This window comes from Sarcophilus harrisii, chromosome 1, assembly GCF_902635505.1.
Source record: "Sarcophilus harrisii chromosome 1, mSarHar1.11, whole genome shotgun sequence".
Lineage (NCBI taxonomy): Eukaryota > Metazoa > Chordata > Mammalia > Dasyuromorphia > Dasyuridae > Sarcophilus > Sarcophilus harrisii.
In genome coordinates, this window is record NC_045426.1 from 669,959,735 (window position 1) to 669,980,310 (window position 20,576).

The window sequence follows — 20,576 nt, forward strand, 5'->3', positions numbered from 1 at the left end:
TTATATGACCCTGGGGTATATAAGTATATAAATATAAATTTACTAATAAAATCATAATTTTGTGATCTCCACATTCAGTTACATGACTCTATATGAAATCCTACAGTTTTAAGAAGCTTTGCACCAGAGAAGGCTAGTATGTGTGCATGTGTTTATATGTATGTGTGAGAGAGAAACTATATAACACACAGTTCCATATGTCAATTCTTTCTCTGGAGGTAGATAGCATTTTCTTTCACAGGTCCTTTGTAGTTGATTTGAATATTCATATAACTCAGAATAGTTTAATCATTCATATTTATTCATCAAACAATATTACTGATACTTTATACAATGTTCTCTTGGTTCTGTTCATTTCATTCTCCATTATTTCATGCAAGTCTTTCCATGTTTTCTTAAGATCAATCTGCTTATCATTTGTTATAATATAGCAGTATTCCATCTCAAACATAAGTTATCCATCCATCCTCCAATTAATGGATGTCACTTCATTTTCCAGTTCTTTGCTAAACACAAAGAGAGCTGCTATAAATATTTTAGAACATATAAATTATTTTCCTTTTTCCTTGATCATCTTGGGAAACAGACCTTATAGTGGTATTGATGGGTTAAAGAACACACACAATTTTATAACTCTTTGGGCATAATTCCAGATTGTTTTCCAAAATGGTTGAATCAGTTCACAGTTCCACCAGTCAGTGTCCTAGTTTTTCCATATCACCTCAAATATTTGTTGTTTTCCTCTTCTATCATTTAAGCCAATCTGGTAGGTGTTAAGATGGTATCTCAAAATTGTTTTAATTTGCATTTTTCTTATCAGTAATGAAGGCAGCTAGGTGATATAGTGTACATAGTGCCAATCCTGAAGTCAGGAAGATTTTGTCTTCTTGAGTTCAAATCTGGCCTTACTTACTAGCTGTGTAGCCTCAGGCAAGTCGATCTTATTTTGGTAAATGGCATAAGAAATTGTTCTATATTTAATTTCTACTATACTGCTTTCAAGTTTCCCCCAAAATTTTTTTTTTTTTTTTACAAAATAGTGAATTCTTATTCTGAGAACTTAAATCCATACATCTATCAAACACAAAATTACCATAATTATTTATGACTGTGTATTTACTCTATTCCACTGATCCACCATTCTATTTCTTAGCCAGTACCAGACAGTTTTTGATAATTATGGCCATATAATAAAGTTTCATATCTAGTACTACTAGACCTCCTTCTTTTTCCTTAGTTCTTTTGTTCTTCCAAATTAATTTTGTTATTATTTTTTCTATCTTAATAGATATTTTTGGTTAATTTAATTAGGATGGCACTGAATAAGTATATTAATTTAGGTAGAATTGTCATTTTTCTTATATTGCTCAGTCTACCCATGTACAATTTCTCCAATTATTTAAATCTGGCTTTATTTGTATAAAAAGTGCTTTATAATTATGTTCATATAATTTCTGGGCTTGTCTTGGCAGGTATGCTCAGGTATTTTACATTATCTATAGTTGTATTAAATGAATTGTTTCTTACTATCTCTTCTTGCAGGGCTTTGTTGCTGATATAAAGAAATTCTAATAATTTATATGAACTTACTTTATATGCTGCTATTTTGCTAAAATTATTAATTTTTTCTATCACTAGCTTTTTTAGTTAAATTTCTTTTTTTCCAATGGGTATATATTTTTATTATTATAACTTTTTATTGACAAATCATATGCATGGGTAATTTTTTACAACATTATCCCTTGCACTCACTTCTGTTCCGACTTTTCCCTTCCCTCTCTTCCTCCCCTCCCCTCGATGGCAGGCAGTCTGCTAACTGCTTCCTCTTTATTCAGGAGTTTACCCCATTCACATTTATGGTTAAAATGACTAATTCTGTATTACTTGCCATCTTGTTAACCACTGCTTATGCTTTTCTCCTTTCCTTCCTCCTTACCTTCCTCCCCAGTATTAAACTTGTGAACACCACTTGCTTCTCACAGTCCTCCCTTTTTAGTATCCCTCTCCCCACCTTAGAGTTCCTTCCCCAATTTTACCCCTTTTCCTCACAATTTCTGTATTCCCTTCCACTTAGCTTAATCCTTCCCTTTTCCCTTTCCAGTTTTCAATGAGGTGGGAGAGAGAGTAAGATACACTCTCTGTTCATCTCCCTCCACTCTTTCTCTCAGATATAATAGGTTTCCTTTGCCTCTCCATGAGATGTAGTATCCCCACTTTACCCTTTTTCTGGTACAATTTCCTTTCCACCTCCAGTTTCTAGAACAAATTATACATGTGTTCTTTATATATCTTTATAACAGAAATATAGTTCCCAAGATTTCTTTTTACCTTTTTAGGTTTCTCTTGAGTCCTATTTTTGGAGATCAAACTTTTTGGTTAGTTCTGTTTTTTTCATCAGAAATAGATGAAATTCACCTATTTTATTGAATGTCCACCTTCTTCCCTGGAAAAAAAATGCTTGGTAAGTTATTTTTGGCTGCACCAAGTTCCTTAGCCTTTAGCAATATCAGATTTCAGGCCCTTCGATCCTTTAATGTGGATGGTGCTAGATCCTGAGTAATCCTTATTGTGGCTCCTCTATATTTGAATTGATTTTTTTTCTAGCAGCTTGTAGTATTTTTTCCTTGGTCTGATAGTTCTGGAATTTAGCCACAATATTTCTTGGAGTTTTGATTTTAGGGTAGGTGATCAATGAATTCTTTCAATGAGGAATGAAATTTTTTACTTTCTGTTTCTATAACCTCTAGGCAGTTCTCTTTGATAATTTCCTGGAAAATCATGTCCAGGCTCTTTTTTTCATCATATTTTTCAGGAAGTGCAATAATTTTCAGATCTCTCCTATATCTATTTTCCAGGTCTGTTGTTTTCCCAAGAACGTATTTGAGATTTTTTCCATTGTTTCATTTTTGTAGTTTTGCTTGACAGATTCTTGGCGTGTCCTTGAGTCATTCAATTCCATTTATTTGATTCTGATTCTTAATGAATTATTTTCTTCACTCACTTTTTAAAATATCCTTTTCTAATTGTCCAATTGAATTTTTAAGTGAGTTGTTTTCTTCTATGGAATTTTTTTCCATTTCGCCAATTTTATCTTTTAGAGAGCTATTTTCTTTTTTCAATTCACTAATTCTGTTTTCCTTGGAGTTGTTTACCTTTTCCAATTCACTAATTCTGTTTTTCAAGGATTTGATTTCTTTATCCACTCTATCTTTAAATGAGTAGCATGACTTATCCAGACTCTCTTGCCAAGCTTCCCTTTCCTTTTCCCATTTTTCTTCTAGCTCTCTTGTGAGAGCCTTTTAAATTTCTTCTATGAGAGTCTTGTGTGTTGAGGACCAGATCATATCCCCCTTTGGGGATTCATCTAGAGATACTCTGTTTATAATCTCCTCAGGGTTTAAGTCTGCTCTCTATCCATATAGAAGTTATCAATAGTTAGAGCCTGTTTAAATTTTTTGCTCATTTTGTCAAAGAAGAATAAAAGAAAACAAACTAACAAAAAAAAAATAGCAATCTGCTTTTTTTTTTTTTTTTTTTTTTTGACTGGATATTACCAAGCTTCCTCTACAGACTGTGGGAGGCAGCAGTGAGGCACTAGCGGGATAGCAATGGCTGCCCTGGATCTGTTCTCTGAGACTCTGAGAGCATGCTGAGACACTCTGTGTGGGTGTGGCTAGGTCCTGAGAGACCCTAGCTTTTCAAGGTTATAGTCTTTACCCCTGTGTTTTTAGCTTCTCTGCTGATCTACTGGTTTGCTGCCAGGGCAAAGTAGCCACACTGTGGTAAAGTTCTTTCCATAGAAATGGTTGAGATCACACTCCTCCCCCCTCAGTCAGCTCTGTACTCTGTCTGCTGTATTGCTGCTTCCTGCCTTCAGTCTGCACCCAATCTAACTGTCCCCACCCACAAGCAAAACTTTTCTGGCAAATTTCAAGGATATCTTCTGTTGGTAATTATTTGTGTTTTTTTTTTTCAGTCAAGCACTAATTCCAAGGCTTTGTCATGAAATAAAGTATTCTGAGAGCAAAGATGGAGCTTAAATAGATGTGTGTGTCATCTCCGCCATTTTGGCCGGAAGTCCTTATTTAAATTTCTAAGATTTTCCAAGAATGCCATCATAGCATCTGGACAAAGGATAGTTGTGTTATTTTATTGCCCATTTTGATGTTTTTCTTATTGCTATTAAAAGTATTTTCAGTACAATATTGAATAATATTGGTGATAATAGGCATTCTTATTTGATTCCTGATTTTATTGGGAAGATTTCTTATCCCCTTACAGACAATATTTGCTAATGATTTTAGATAAATGTTACTTATCATTTATAACTATGCTTTCAAGTGTTTTTAGTAGGAATGGATTTCATTTTTTGTCAGAAGCCTTTTCTGCATCTATTGATATAATCATGTGATGTTTGTTATTGATATAGTGAATTATGCTAATAATTTTCCTTATATTGAATGACCCCTACATTTTTGGAATAGATCTCACTTGGTCATATTGTATATTATTTGTGATATAATATTATAGTCTCCTACCTAGTATTTTATTTAGGAATTTTGCATTAATATTCATTAGTGGAACTGATCTATAATTTTCTTTCTCTGTTTTCCTTTTCATGGTTTATGTATCAGTAGCATATTTATTTCATAAAAGCAGGATAATAGGACTCCTTTTCCTATTATTACAAATAATTTGTTTAATATTGAGATTATTTGATCTTTAAATGTTTGGTACAATTCATTTGTAAAGCCGTATGATCTCAATATTTTTTTCTTAGGAAGTCCATTTATGGCTTGTTCATATTATTTTTCTAATATTTCTAATTTTTCTAAGGTTTCTAAGGTTCTAATTTCTAATATTTCTAAGGTTTGTTTAGGGGCAGCTAGTTGGTGTATGGATAGAATACCAGTCCTGAAGTCAGGAGTACCTGAGTTCAAATCTGGCCTCAGACACTTAACACTTCTATGTGACCCTGGTCAAGTCACTTAACCCTAATTGCCTCAGCAAAAAATAAATAAAATAAAATCAGATAGGTTTGTTTAGATATTTTATTAACTCTTCTGTTTATCTGGGCAATTTATGTTTTTGTAAGTATTCTTCCATTTTATTTAAATTATTAAATTTATTAGTATGTAATTAAGCAAAATAATACCCAACAATTGCTTTAATTTTATTTTCATTAGTGGTATATTCACCCTTTTTTTTGGAGATTGGTGATTTAGTTTTCTTCTCTTTTAAAATCATATTTACTAATGGTTTATCTATTTTATTAGTTGTTTTTCTTAAAAACAAACTCCTCGTTTTATTTATTAATTCAATTGTTTTCTTACATTCAACTTTATTAAGATAATCTTTAATTTTCAGGATTTTTAATTTGGTGTTTAATTGAGGCTTTTAATTTATTCCTTTTCTGGTTTTTAATTGCATACCCAATTCATTGATCTGCTCTTTCTCTATTTTACTGATGTAAGCATTTAGAAATATAAATTTTCTTAAGTATTGCTTTTGCTGAAACCCCTAAATTTTGATATGTTTTCTCATTTTTAACATTCTCTTTTACAGAATTTTTTATTGTTTCTATAACTTGTTCTTTAACCTAGTCATTCTTTAAGATTACTTAGTCTCCAACTAATTTTTAACTTATAATTTTATAGGATTGTGATCTGAAAAGGATGCTTTTGATACTTCTACTTTTCTGCAATGTTTTAGGGCCTAATATATGATCAGTTTTTGTAAAAGTGCCATATATTTCTTTATTATTATTTTTATTATTATTATTTTTATTAAATAACTTTTTATTGACAGAACCCATGCAAGGGTAATTTTTTACAACATTATCCCTTACACTCACTTCTGTTCCTATTTTTCCCCTCCCTCCCTCCACCCTCTCCCCAAGATGGCAAGCAGTCCTATACATGTTAAATAGATTACAGTAGATCTTGGATACAATATATGTGTGCAGAACTGAACAGTTTTCTTGTTGCTCAGGGAGGATTGGATTTAGAAGGTATAAATAACCTGGGAGGAATAACAAAAATGCAAGCAGTTTACATTCATTTCCTAGTGTTCTTTCTTTGGGTGTAGCTGCTTCTGTCCATCCTTGATCAATTGAAACTAAGTTAGATCTTGTCTTTGTTGAAGAAATCCACTTCCATCAGAATACATCCTCATACAGTATTGTTGTTGAGGTATATAATGATTTCCTGGTTCTGCTCATTTCGCTCAGCATCAGTTCATGTAGGTCTCGCCAATCCTCTCTGTATTCGTCCTGCTGGTCATTTCTTACAGAACAATAATATTCCATAACATTCATATACCACAATTTACTCAACCATTCTCCAATTGATGGGCATCCATTCATTTTCCAGCTTCTGGCCACTACAAACAGGGCTGCCACAAACATTTTGGCACATACAGGTCCCTTTCCCTTTTTTTAGTATCTCTTTGGGGTATAGGCCCAATAGAGACACTGCTGGATCAAAGGGTATGCACAGTTTGATAACTTTTTGGGCATAGTTCCAAATTGCTCTCCAGAATAGTGCCATATATTTCTGAGAAAAAGGCATATTCCTTTTTATTTCCATTAAATTCTCTTCATGTCTATCATATTTAGCTTATCTCAGATTTTGTTGATCCTTGTAAAGTCTGGGCTAGCTTCCTGGAGGCCTCTCAATCAGCCAGAGTCAGGATAGGCAAAAGGCCTTGGTCTTTAGGGGGAGAAGAGAAGGAGACAGACAAAACTGCTAGGAGTTTTGCCAAGGATCTCTCCTTGATTCTTGAGTCCAGAATCTCCACCTTTCTCCTCCTTGTCCTGCAGCCAAGTGAGTTCTGGCCTCTGTCATTTCACCCTCTAATCCTTGCCTATGATTATCTTTACACCAAATATTGAGTGAGCATTGATGGTGAGAAAGGCCATTTCCCCAAACATATGCTAATAGAGTCACTGTCTTAGTTCAAATAGATAATTAGCCTTAAGTGCTCGGTTGTCCAATTCAAGTGCACTTATTCAAAGTTTCAGCCCTTTACATCTCCTGCTTTCTTTTGTTTTAGAACACAGGTGGTCACGCCATCTCTGACTTCTCAGGAAAGGAGGTGAAAACACTAAAAAGGAGGTGATCACGCCCTCCCTGACTTCTCAGGAAGAGAGATGAAAAACACCAAAGGAAAGTGGGGAGTCAAGCCAGATATTGTTAGTGGGTTTCTGGGCTGAAGGGTCTTACTAGAAACAGTTATGCACAAACCCATAAGCATGGGAAATATCACACAAGCACATAGTAATAAAGCACAGAGTAGCAGTGATGACTCTCCCCATGGTGCTGGCTCAATGTGATGTAACAAACATGAATTGTACATGCAAGTAAAGATATAACAAACAATATGAATCAACATGGTATTGTAAAAGATTTCCAGAAGTCCTAAAAGGATAGTATGTAAATAACAATCACATATACGCCTCCTTCAGCAGCCAAGAGATAATCCAAAACCAATCTATTGTCCATTACTTCATGTGTCAGGGAATCCAATGATCCCTGCAAGTTTGTGAAGTCCTGCAACAGTCTTTTTATGGGTTAGAGAATCCAATGATTCCTGCAAATTTTGAAGTCTTGCAACAGTCTTATCATGTCTCAGAGAATTCAATGATTCCTGAGAGTTTTCAAGTCCTCCAACAGTCTTATCATGTCTCAGAGAAGCCAATGATTTTTGAGGGTTTTCAAATCCTACAGCAGTCTTATCATGTCTCAGAGAATCCAATGATTCCTGAGAGTTTTCAAATCCTGCATCAGTCTCATTAACAATTTTTGATGTCCATGAGTTAATTGCCATAATTGCCATGCATGTTCTTTCAGTGGTGGGCACAGTCAGCAATGGAACCACCCAATCTTTCTTGGGTCTTATCCTTCATTTCAAGGGTCTGCTCCATCTCTCTTTAATGGACAAGGTGAATGTTGCTCATTGGCACCCATCTGATTTCTTCTCTGTCTGTAGAGATACAAGCAAACCCTCTTCCCCAAGCAGTTAACCTATCTGGTCCCTTCCATTCACCACTTTCTGGACCTCTCCACATCACCTGGTGATTATCTAAAGATAGTGGAGCTGCTCACACTGAACACTACTCTTCTAGTCAGTTATAAAACCTGTCTGCCGGAGCCAGTGCATCTTTGTCAAAAATCAAGAAGGTAATAGTATAAAGGGCTAGATTTAGAAGTTCTCTAGGTCATGGCTCCCCCTTTCTTTTGTTTTTGGAGGAGTGTCTTAATGTCTCTGTTTCTCCTCTCTACTATTGCCTGTCCTTGAGGATTAAAGGGTATGCCAGTGGTGTGTAAAATCTAATACTGTGCACAAAAGTGTGCAAAATGTTTAGAAGTATATGCAGGTCCATTATCTGTTTTTATTGCTTGTGGCACACCCATAATTGCAAAAACTTGTATAAGGAATTCAATGACAACTCAAGTTGTCTCTTTTGCTGCTGGTGTTGCAAAAGTGAATCCTGAAAAGGTGTCTACTACAACATGGTTAAAAGATAGATGACCAAAAGATTTATAATGGGTCACATCCATTTGCCAGATTTCATTGAGTCTGAAACCATAAGTTCTTCTCTGGAGGGAGCATAGGAGTGTGGAAAGGAAGGCAAGCTGTATAGACTTTTACTATGCTCCTAGCTTCCTCTTTTGTTATCCCAAATTGCAAATGTAAAGCTCGAGCATCCTGATGATATTTAGAATGAGATTCTTGGGCTTTTTGAAATAAAGGAATATTGGCTAACATAGTTAGAAGGCTATCTGCCTTTGAAATACCATCAAAAATAGGACCTGGAAGTTCACTATGAGAGTGGACATGTAAGATATAAATCTTATCTGGATGCTTTCTCACTTGCTCTTGAAGTTCCTTAAAGAGCTGATATATATTAGAGGCTACAAATTTTATTTGGGTGGTGGCAATTCTTTGTACCACACCTACTGAATAGGCTGAATCACATATTATATTTATATCTCCTGGAAAATAAGTAAGAGCTAGAATGATTGCATACAATTCATTCTGCTGTGTGGATTGAAAAGGAGTTCTGACTATTCTCTTTATAGTCAAGTCACGAGAGTATACAGTGCAAATATTATGTTTGGATGCATCTGTAAAGATAGTTGATCCTTTAAGAGGAATTCTAGAAACCTTTTGTTCAAGAATCCATTGCCAATTATGTAATAGTCTGGTTATCTTTAATGGAGACCCGTGTGTAAAATTTGGAGCCATGGCTAATAAAATTTGCCGCTCTGGGATGGTTTCACAGCACACATTAATTTGTGTATTAGTATAAAAGGTGTATATCTTGTCAAGTCTTGTCCCAGATAATTGTACTGCTCACTTAATGGCCTTTAATAAAATTCTAGCCACAAGCATTGGGTAAGAAGTAAGGCTTTGTTCTGGTTGTGCTGGGAGGTTCACTCACTCTATCACACTGTCTCCTTGATGAAGGACTGCTGTGGCAAAAGCTGATATTTCCAAGGGTTTTTTGAGTGACTCTTTCAACCACATTGGATAAATGTAATGGGCTGAAGTTTGAGTTGATGCACTGAGGTCTCAAGTACGTGAGGCTAAATAGTAATTGGGCTATACTCTATTAATATACATGATTGGATAAAGAATGGTCCCTGCCCACTCTCCATGCAAGTCCTGATGTGTTATAGAGGAAATGACGATTTTGGTGGGTGGAGGCAGAGAGGGGAACAGGAAGAGACCCTGGGAGAGATTGGGCCTGGGTTCCTTTCTCCTAGCTGCTGGTCGTGTGGCTGCTGATCGAGCTAGCTTCTTGACTCAGCTGCACACATTGCTATCGCCAATTCTCTTCCACCTCCGATCCTTCTTCACTGAGAATAAAGACTGACGATTTTCCCCTAACCTGAATTCCTGACTCCTGCTGATTTAAAAATACACGGTCTTCACAGATAAAGCCCGTTCAACTTCTCTCAAAGCCTTTTGAGCTTCTTTTGTAAGCTGGCGTGGTGAGTCTAAAGCATGGTCGCCCTTAAAATGTCATATAGAGGTTGCAATTGATAGGTAGTCAAGCCTAACACTGGACGCATCCATTGGATATCTCCTATCAATTCCTGAAAGTCATTTAAGGTGTTTAGCTTCTCTGTTCTTAAGGAAAGTTTTTGTACTATAAGCACCTTAGGGTATACTTCATATCCTAAATATTGAAATGGAGCATGTCTTTGAATTTTTTCTGGAGCTATATGCAATTTGTAGTTCCTCAGTGTTTCTATGGTCTTTTGTAGACATGCTTCTAACATTTGTTCCTCAGGTACACATCCCAATATAGCATCCATGTAATGTAATAACATAACTTTTGGAAATGCTTTTTTTTACTGGAGTTAAGAGCAGCAGCAACATACATTTGGCACATAGTAGGGCTATTTTTCATTCCCTGTGGCAAAACTGTCCATTCATATCTTTTATAAGGCTCAGCTAACTTAATGCTGGGCACTGAAAAGGAAAATCTTTTCATATCCTCCTTATCTAGAGGGATAGAATAGAAACAATCCTTAATGTCTATACCCCAAAGAGGCCATTCTTTAGGCAAATGAGTAGGAGATGGAAGTCCAGGCTGAAGAGTTCCCATAGTTTCCATCTGTTCATTTACCTTTCTTAAATCAGTCAACATCCTCTATTTTCCAGATTTCTTTCTTACAACAAATACTGGAGAATTCCAAGAACTTAGAGAAGATTGTAAGTGTCCTTGGTCAAGTTGCTCCTGTACAATATCTAATAAGGCCTGAATTTTATCACTACCTAAGGGCCACTGTTCTATGCACACTGGTGTATCAGTTTTCCACTGAATAGGAACTGGTGAGAGTTTTGGCAGACCTTCAACAGCAGCTCTGCCTAAAAAACCAAAGTATTCATTGTAATCCTAATTGTTGTAAAATGTCTCTTCCCCACAGATTAATGGGGATTTTTTCAACTATATAAGGAGCAAAAACTGTTTTGCCTTCAAAAGTCTATCTCAAAGGGGTAGCGCTAATTTCAGCTGCTATTGATCCTCCTACTCCAGACATGTAGGTGTCTGGCTTAATCTTTGGCCAGTGACTGAGCCAGTTGGCACCTCTAATGACTATATGATCTGCACCTGTGTCTACCAATCCTTCTAATAGTATGCCATTTATATAGATAGTGACCATAGGTCGGTCAGCTGTCACAGATACTGTCCAGTATATTCCTGGATTTAGTTGCTTGGAGTCAGAATCTGGGTGACTACTACCAGATTGCTTATTAGGAGTCTGTATCAGTAAACCTGATGCTACTACTTTTCCTGGCTGATAAGTCATTCATTGTCTACCTGTAGTAGTGACTGGGATATTATCTACATATTCCCCAGTTTCACCCATCAGTGTATGGATGAACACTGTTTTGTAAGTGCTCTCAGGAGGTGAAATGCTCAAGCCTACTGTGCCTGGAGGCAAGAGATCCATAGATTGGAGAGGAACAGATTTCACCTCTTCAGGGGCTATCTCAGTATTCCAGCTGCATACAACTCTATTCTCCCCAATTGTAATCCTTTTCTCCCATCAGATGGCTTCCTGGATGATTGGTCATGTCTGGATATTGAATTTCTAAAGGCTCTCTGGGTGTAGCATCAGCTATCATTATGCCCCAAGTATTTTTTGTTTGGGGCCCTGGGGCTGGATCCCTCATCCCATTTCCCTGAATGAGGTCTACATTCTGATGCCCAATGGAAGCCTCTGTTGCATTTTGGACATGGGGTATTGGGTCTTGTTCTCCCACCTTGTTTTTCACTCTGTCTCTATGCCAACATTGAGCTTTCAGATGCCCTACTTTTTACCACATTGAAGGCATTAACAAGTCTCTCTGGAAGTCCCTTGCCAAAAGGGATCCTGTCTTCTTCTCATGTTCAGATCTTGGGAAGTCTGCATCATAGCCTGGCTATAAAAGGTATTTGTGCCCACTGTGGCACAGTGTCTTATGATCTCCTCTAAAGGAGCATCCTTGTGTAGTCCTAGTATAATTCTTTTACAAACCTCATTAGCATTTTCTTTAGCAAATTGCCTTATCATAATTTCTGTTGCTGCATTTTCACCAATAGTTCATATGACAACTGTCTGTAGACATTCCACAAAATCAGCAAAGGGTTCATTTGGTACTTGTTCTATTTTTGTGAAGGTCACTCCTCTGTCCTGTTTACCTGGGATAAATCCCATGCTTTGATAGCAGCAGCAGCAATTTGTTCATATGCTGCTATGAGGAAATTAATCTGTCCTGAAATGTCACAGATGATTGGAGTATTAACTCCACTTAGACTATTTTGTTGGGCTTGTATCCTACAGAGTACACTATATTCAGAAAGCCACAACAAGTTTTGTTCAGGTTCTAAGCATGTTCTTGCTATAGATTTCCAGTCACTAGGGGTTAAAATTTCATAAGCCAAATTCTCTAATAACATCTTAACATAAGATGATGTAGTCCCATAAAGAGTGCAAGCCTTTTTCAGGTCTTTGATGATTTCTAGATCAAAAGGAGTATATCTTCTACTTTTTTGACCAGTCAAGCTGTTCAATCACAGGATACATTTCTATTCTCAAATCAGCTGTATTCTGCCCTTTCTCTTTGGCTTTAAGTAGTGCCTTTTGCAATCTAATCATAGGAGGGGGTGACTGCTGGAAGGGAGGTGCTGGTGATATCACTGCCCCTCCCACTCCTTCTCCCTTCACTCGGGAAGGTGAAGTTGATGGGGGAGGGTCAAGGACCTGCTCAGGTGTAGGTAGAGTTGAAGCTGGGCTGTGAGAGTGAGAATCACATTGGTTAAGTTCCACATATCCTTTGGCGATATATTTATTTCCCTCTCCAGTTTCGTCCTCTTTTTCCTCACACTTCCTCATCTGGCTTTTCTTAAAACTTTTCTTTTTCCTATAACTTGCAGGATTCTTTAAGGCCAACTGTATTAAATTGTACATATAGAATGTTTCTTTGGATATTGAATCAAGGCCATTATCATTGTAATATTCACAGAGTTGATCTCCTACTAGTTTCCAATTATCTGCCTCTATTTCATCTTCCTTGAAGAACCAAGGGGATATGCATTCTAATGTATCCATGAGTCCATCAATCTGCTCCCAAGCTACAATCAAACCCTGTCTCTTTATCAGTCTGAGTATGCTTCCTGTAGATCTCCCTCAGGGTGGGGTTGGGGTTGAGTTTGGGGATTGGGGTAAGGGAGAATCTTTTCCTAATATCTGCCCCATTTCAGCTAGGAAATGTGAATTACTAGTTTAGCTTTTAACAAAGTAAGTTGCCTGTTTGTCTATTAAAATACTCACCCTATTTCCTGGTCACCAGGGACTTCTTCAATGAAATTAGGGTCCTTAGTCCATGTTGGGTGCCAACCTCATGATCAGCCAGAGTCAGGATAGGCAAAAGTCCTTGGTCTTTACAGGGAGAAATGAATGAGATGGACCAAACTGCTAGGAGTTTTGGCAAGGACCTCTCCTCAATTCTTGTGTCCAGAATCTCTACCTTTCTCCTCCTCATCCTGTGCCAAGTGAATTCTGGTCTCTGTCACCCCACCCTCTAATCCTTGCCTACGATTATCTTTATACCAAACATTGAGCCAGCATCAGTGGTGAGAAAGGCCATTTTCCCAAACATATACTAATAGAGTCATTGTCTTATTTCAAATAGGTAATTAGCTTTAAGTGCTTGGTTGTCTGATTCAAGTGCACCTCTTTCAGCCCTTTATACTTCTTGACTTCATTATTTGTTTTCTGGTTATATTTTTCTAGTTCTGAGAGGAGTAGGTTGAAATCCTTGACTATTATAGTTTTGCTATCTCCACTTGTAATTCATTTATCTTTTTCTATAAAAATTTAAATGCAATAACATTTAGTACATATATGTTTAGTATTGATATTACTTCATCATCTATGGTAGCTTTTAACATAATATCATTTCCCTGCTTATCTCTTTTGATTAAATCTATTTTAGCTTTAACTTTTTCTAAGATCATAGTTGCTATCCCTGCTTTTTTTTTTTTTTAATATTAGCTAAAGCACAATAAATTCTATTGTAGTTCTTTATTTTTTACTCTATGTGTGTCTCTCATTTTAAAATGTGATTCTTGTAAACAACATATTGTCAGCTTCTTGGATGTGTTTGGTTGTTTGTTTTTCACTGAGGCAATTGGGGTCAAGAGACTTGCTTAGGGTAACAGAGCTAGGATGTGTTAAATGTCTGAAGACAGATTTGAAATCAGGTCCTCCTGACTTCAGCACTAGTGCTCTATCCACAGTACCACTTTGCTTCCCCCAGCTTCTTGTTTTTGATCTATTCTGCTATGCATTTCTGCTTTATGGGTGAATTCATCCCGTTCACATGTTATAATTACTAGTTATCTTATTTCACTCCATCTATTTTTTCTCATTGTTTCTCCTTCTCTTTCTCTTTTTTTTTTTACCTTAATCCTCTTCAGAAATCTGATTTACTTCTGACCACTACACCCCTTACTCTAACCCTTTGTCCTCCTGTTTCTTTTTTTTTCTAGTAAATTTATTTATTTTTAATACACATTACTTTATGAATCAAGTTGGGAGAGAAAAATCAGAGCAAAAAGGAAAAAAAACCATGGGAGAGAAAAAAAAAACCCAAGAGAAAAATGAAGTGAACATAGCATGTGTTGATTTACATTCAGTCTCAATTCTTTTTCTGTTTGCAGATGGCATTTTCTTTCCAAAGTATATTGGAATTGCTTTGGATCACTGAACCACTGAGAAGAACCAAGTCTTTTTTGTAGTTGATCATCACAGAATCTTGCTATTATTGTGTACAATGTATTCCTGATTCTGCTTATTTCACTCAGCATCAGTTATGTAAATCTTTCCAGGTCTTTCTAAAATTGGCTTGTTCATATTTTTTTATAGAACAATAATATACCATTATCTTCATATACCACAACTTGTTCAGCCCATTAATTAATGAGCATCTACTGCCCTCCTATTTCTTAATCCATACACTCTTCCAAGAATCTCTACTTTATCCTATCCTATCCTTTTATTTCTCTGTAAATTAAGAAGATTTTTTTACTTTACTAAACATATATGTCATTCCCTTTTTAACCCAATTTTATTTTTTTTATTTTTTATTTTTTATTTTTTATTTTTTTTAATAGCCTTTTGTTTACAGGATATATGCATGGGTAACTTTACAGCATTAACAATTGCCAAACCTCTTGTTCCAATTTTTCACCTCTTACCCCCCTACCCCCTCCCCTAGATGGCAGGATGACCAGTAGATGTTAAATATATTAAAATATAAATTAGATACACAATAAGTATACATGACCAAAATGTTATTTTGCTGTACAAAAAGAATCAGACTCTGAAATATTGTACAATTAGCTTGTGAAGGAAATCAAAAATGCAGGTGGGCAAAAATATAGGGATTAGAATTCAATGTAATGGTTTTAGTCATCTCCCAGAGTTCTTTTTCTGGGCATAGCTGGTTCAGTTCATTACTGCTCCTTTGGAAATGATTTGGTTGATCTCGTTGCTGAGGATGGCCTGGTCCATCAGAACTGGTCATCATATAGTATTGTTGTTGAAGTATATAATGATCTCCTGGTCCTGCTCATTTCACTCAGCATCAGTTCGTGTAAGTCTCTCCAGGCCTTTCTGAAATTATCCTGTTGGTCATTTCTTTTTTTTTTTTCTTTTTTTTTTTAATAGCCTTTTATTTACAGGATATATACATGGGTAACTTTACAGCATTAACAATTGCCAAACCTCTTGTTCCAATTTTTCACCTCTTACCCCCACCTCCCTAAATGGCAGGATGACCAGTAGATGTTAAATATATTAAAATATAACTTAGATACACAATAAGTATACATGACCAAAACATTATTTTGCTGTACAAAAAGAATCAGGCTCTGAATTATTGTACAATTAGCTTGTGAAGGAAATCAAAAATGCATGTGTGCATAAATATAGGGATTAGGAATTTAATGTAATGGTTTTAGTCATCTCCCAGAGTTCTTTTCTGGGCATAGCTAGTTCAGTTCATTACTGCTCCATTAGAAATGATTTGGTTGATCTCGTTGCTGAGGATGGCCTGATCCATCAGAACTGGTCATCATCTAGTATTGTTGTTGAAGTATATAATGATCTCCTGGTCCTGCTCATTTCACTCAGCATCAGTTCGTGTAAGTCTCTCCAGGCCTTTCTGAAATCATCCTGTTGGTCATTTCTTACAGAACAGTAATATTCCATAATTTTCATATACCACAATTTATTCAGCCATTCTCCAACTGATGGACATCCATTCAGTTTCCAGTTTCTAGCCACTACAAAAAGGGCTGCCACAAACATTCGTGCACATACAGGTCCCTTTCCCTTCTTTATCTTTGGGATATAATCCCAGTAGTAACACTGCTGGATCAAAGGGTATGCACAGTTTGATAACTTTTTGAGCATAGTTCCAAACTACTCTCCAAAATGGTTGGATTCGTTTAACCCAATTTTAAAGAGACATACATTTTCAGTAATAGCTAGTTAAAAAGTTGTGTTTTTTTTGACTATTCATATCTGAAATAAGAATTTCATTTTTCTAACATTCAGTTTCTTTGGGGGAAGGAGAGTATGAAAGTTAGAAATGGAATGATCAAAATTTTAAAAAGAAAGTAAGGGAAAAGGAAAGTAAGAAAAGATATCATTGAAGCATCTACTAATGTATATCAGAGAAGACAATGAAGGACAGTAGAAAACTCAGATACTGGACAGCTTTGAAAAGAGTATGTTGAATTCATTACAAACAAAGGTAAATTGCTCATAACACATATTCACAGCTTTGTATACAATCCTTATTTTCTGTTCTAACTTTTTGTATGAAACTGTTCATTTATTTGGTATTAAGATCAGAATTTTAAAAGCTCAGTAAAAATCCTAAAAGCCCCAATAAATTGTTTGAATACAAAGCAAACAAAGAAAAAAGAACAATCAATGAGAAAAGTTTCAATAAGATAGTTCTTCTCTAAACTCTAAACTTCCCCATTCTATTTCCAAATTCTCCTACCACAAAATGTGGTAGGAGAAAGCTCAAGAAAGAAGAAAGGGTCTTCAACTGACAGTGTAGGAAAAATTTATAAACATTATTTTGAAGGATTTCAAATTATGAAATTCAAAGATTAAATCTGAAGGAAGAGAAATTTGGAAGAAATTGAGGGTAAACTGAAAAATTTGATCTGAAGGTAAAGAGGGACCCAGAGTATGATATTTATTCCAGTTATGATTCTAAGGCTTCCTTGTCATACTCATAAAACAGAAAACCAATCAGTGTGGTCTAGAAGGAAATGGATTTCTCTGTCTATATTGCTAGAGGTGGCTGAATCTCATATTCAATTCACATTCTCAGCAGGAGGAATTGAAGACTTCCAGCTCACCTCATTAAAGGTCCACTAATCAAGATTAATTTTCACTTATCAGGGACATTCCCTTTTACAAAAGTAGTTAATGCATTCAGTATCTTAATTAGAAGTCTGAATACTGAGAGAAACTGAAACCCTGATCACCAATTTATTGATTATTAACTTGATTATTGATTATTAAATTGATTATTTATTATCTTTCATCATTTTCAACACACAATACTATTCCATTATATTTATATGCTATAATTTTTTTTTTTTTTTTTTTACTTTTTTGGTTCAGGACATTTATTTCAACACAGTTGAATACTTAAGATGAACTAGATGCTGCAACAGCTACTCTCTTGAATTTAGGTGTTACTACTTCATAGAATCCATTCCTGAATCCACAATAGATAATTTTTAGGTGCCTCATTTGACCAGTACCAGTTGTGTCGCATTGCTTAGCTTTTGCACTCCAATTACTCTTTCTTTTGTGTTTAGCAGGATATCCACATTTGCCACATGTTAACATCTGAAGATGATATGCCTTAGAACCACATTTATAGCACAAAGTGTATGTTATTTCAGTAGTTACCAAATGAAGATGTTCCCTTCATCATCTTCCTCCATCTACTGAGACCAAGAAGAACAGAAAAGAAAAAATACTCCACTATGTTGTTTGAGAGGCTTCCACTGAGATTGTATGCTCTCATTTTTTCATTCATTCCTCAAATGATATATACTTCCTTAGTATTCTGCCACTACAAAAAAGCTGAAATATATGGGTATATGTGCACACACACACACACACACACACACATATATACACACACACATTTTGTGTAGTGTTAAACTATTTATGTCTATTTATATATGTACATATTAGTCCTTTTCCTCTTTCTTTGATCTCTCTGGGGGCATAAGCCTGACAGTGGTATTGTTGGATTAAAGGTCTTGAGCACTTTACTGCCCTTGGGGGGACATAGCTTTCTAGAATTGCTGAACCAATTTACAGTTTCTCCAATAATACATTCATGTGCATGTTTTCCCATAGCTCCTCTGACAATGAATATTTTCACTTTTTTGCTCATCTTTGCCAATATGTTGGATGTGACATGGAAATAATTGCTTAATTTTCAGTTCCCTAGTTATTAGTGATTTGGGACTTCCTCCCTCCTCCATATGGTCAATAGTTTGTATTTCTTCCTTTGAAAACTGCCTTCTGGTATCCTTTCCCCAATTATGTATTTAGTAACTTTTTGTTTTTTTGTTCTCACAAATTTGAATCAGTTCCTTATATATCTTTAATATGGGACCTTTATCAGAGCAACTTGCTACATGGATTTTTTTTCCCCACTCTTTGCCTTCTAATTTCAACTGCTTTGATTTTGCATAAAAATAATCCTAATTTTGTGAAATCAAAATTGTTCATTTTTTATTTTCTTTAATCTTCGCTAGCTTTTGTTTGGTCATGAACTTTTTCCTTGCCCATAGTTGTGAAGGGTATTTTCTTCCTTTCTTTTCTAATTTGTTGATGATGTTACTTTTCTTAATCTAAGTCATCATCCATTTAGAGATTATATTATATGGTGGAAGATGTCTGCCAGCTTTCTTTCTAGTTTTCATAAAATATGTTTTCCATAGTCTTTTGTTATGGGCCAGAACTCTGAACTTGAAACAAAGGATTCTTACAAGGTACTAAGTCAGTGGAATTGATAGAGACAATAGTTATCTAATTTAGCATGGTTTAGTATGATTGATTTAATCCTACAAGGAGATGTTATGGGCCAGAACTTGAAACAAGGTACTAAATGGAATTGAGGAGACAGTGGTTAAATCTAGTTTAGCACTGATTTAATCCTACAACAAATAATGGTTTCCTAGTGATATAATGATTGGTTTGTACTCAGTGTAGGGTACATAAGGGAGAAGCTCTCAGGGCCAGAGAGGACAAGTGCACTAGAAGCTCTCAGAGGCTGAGACAGATTCTTTCCATCATCCACCTTTGTGGTGGCTGGAGGCTCAAGCACAAACCCTTGGAAGTCGGGGAAATTCAGAAGCCAGAAAAGGCAGGCGGGAGCTCAAGTTCTCGGAACCAAGGAGAGAGATAGGCACCCAGAAAAACTAGCCAAGCCCTAAGTGAAGGAGATAAGACTTTGAAGGAGACAATAAAGGATTTGGACTTTAACCCCTGGCTGTACTTATGGTGAATACTGAACTGAAACGAAGGCTGCTCCCAGAGACCCCAAGAAAACCTCGACAGAGAACATTACATTTTAAAGAGAATATTAGTCTTTTTTTTTTTTTTTGGGTAATTTAAAAAATTTAAAGTTAAATACAAATTAAGAAAAGGGAAAAAATTGCCATGTACACATCAGATCATAAGAGAGAATTCAATATCAAATAAATTTTCATTTCAAGAAAGCCTACATAATAAATATTACAGAGTTTTCAAAGCTGCCCACCTTTTCTTTGCTGCCTTATTGGTTTTCCTCTGTGTACTCTTTTCTGCACTCTTTTCTTCTCCCCCTATCCTAAAGAAAACTTATGATTAAGTGTGGATATATATATGTATATATATAAATAGATGTTCATAAACATACACATTCATACATGTCTGCAAGACCGCATAATGTTTATTTCCACCTATTTTCTATTTCTCTGAAGTGGATAGCATCTTCCTTCCTAGGTCTACATTTTTCCATGTTTTTCTAAATCAATTATCTAATCATTTCCTACACATAGCAACATTCCAATCCTATCACATTCTGAGAAATTGTCTATGAAAGTTTTTCTCCAATTTTCTGCATTCCTTCCAAATAGTCTTTACTTGGGTCTCTGACTTAACATTACGATACTGTGTTTGCTTTTATGTGTTATACACCTAATTTATTCCAGTGAGTCATGTATTTTTTTTTAATTGGTACCAAACTGCTTTGATTTTTACTGTATGTTGTATAATTTGAGATTTTTCACTGCTAGGTCTCTTTTATTCTCATGATTTTTCTTGAGTTTTTTTTTTTTGTTTTTTTGTTTTTTTTTTTTTTTTTTTTTTTTTTTTTTTTTTTTTTTTTACCTTTTGGTCCTGCAGATTTCACAATTCTTTTTTTTTTTCTAGTATAAGAAAATAATCCTTTGGAAATTGGGTAGTTTGATTGGTATGACA

At 35.5% G+C, this 20,576-nt stretch overlaps 1 pseudogene; it reads right to left on the reverse strand.

Moving 5' to 3' along the window:
* Positions 1–17,713: 17,713 nt before the first annotated feature.
* LOC111719244 lies at positions 17,714–18,030 on the reverse strand (annotated as a pseudogene).
* Positions 18,031–20,576: the final 2,546 nt, after the last annotated feature.